Genomic DNA, 721 nt, shown 5'->3' on the forward strand with positions numbered 1-721 from the left:
TGAGCCTCCTTGGAGCGGGGGTTCAGAATGGGAAGAAGCTGTTGTTACAACTCAGTGCTGCTTCAGTGTTAACGGATCTGAGCTGTTGCTGGTTCATTGGTCTCGGGATATAGTTCTGTTCCATGTGGATGGAGTAAATAGGAACAGCTCTCGCGTTCGAATTACAGGCGATCCCTGGAGTTCTGTATCTTGCTCCATTCTTCACTGAGGTGATCTGATTTTGTTGAGATCGAGTTCAGCCTGAGATCCCTCTGATCGATGTGGCGAGTATTATTTTTAAAATTCGTTCATAGGATATTAATTCACGGGATGACGGCGTCATTGGCGAGGCCAGCATTTATTGCCCATCCCCAATTACTCAGACACATGGTCAACCATATTGCCTGTGGGTCTGGACTCACAGGTAGGCCAGACCAGGAAAAGATGGCAGTTTCCTTTCCGAAAGGGCATTAGTGAACCAGATGTGGTTTCTCCAACAATGGATTCACAGTCATCATTAGATTCTTAATTCTAGATATTTATTCTATTCGAATTCCACCATCTGCCGTGGTTTTGAACCGGGGTCCCCAGAACGTTATCTGGATCGCTGGATTCACACGCCAACGAAACTACCACTATTCCATCATGTCCCGGATTCCTGGTAAACGTGTGTGGCTCGTTGGTCTCGGGCTATAATTCTCGCGTAGGGTACCTTATAATGATGACATGCGAGAGATCCCGG

The sequence above is a fragment of the Rhincodon typus genome, unplaced genomic scaffold (genome assembly GCF_021869965.1).
Source record: "Rhincodon typus isolate 14 unplaced genomic scaffold, sRhiTyp1.1 hic_rhity00000057, whole genome shotgun sequence".
NCBI classification, from domain to species: Eukaryota; Metazoa; Chordata; class Chondrichthyes; order Orectolobiformes; family Rhincodontidae; genus Rhincodon; species Rhincodon typus.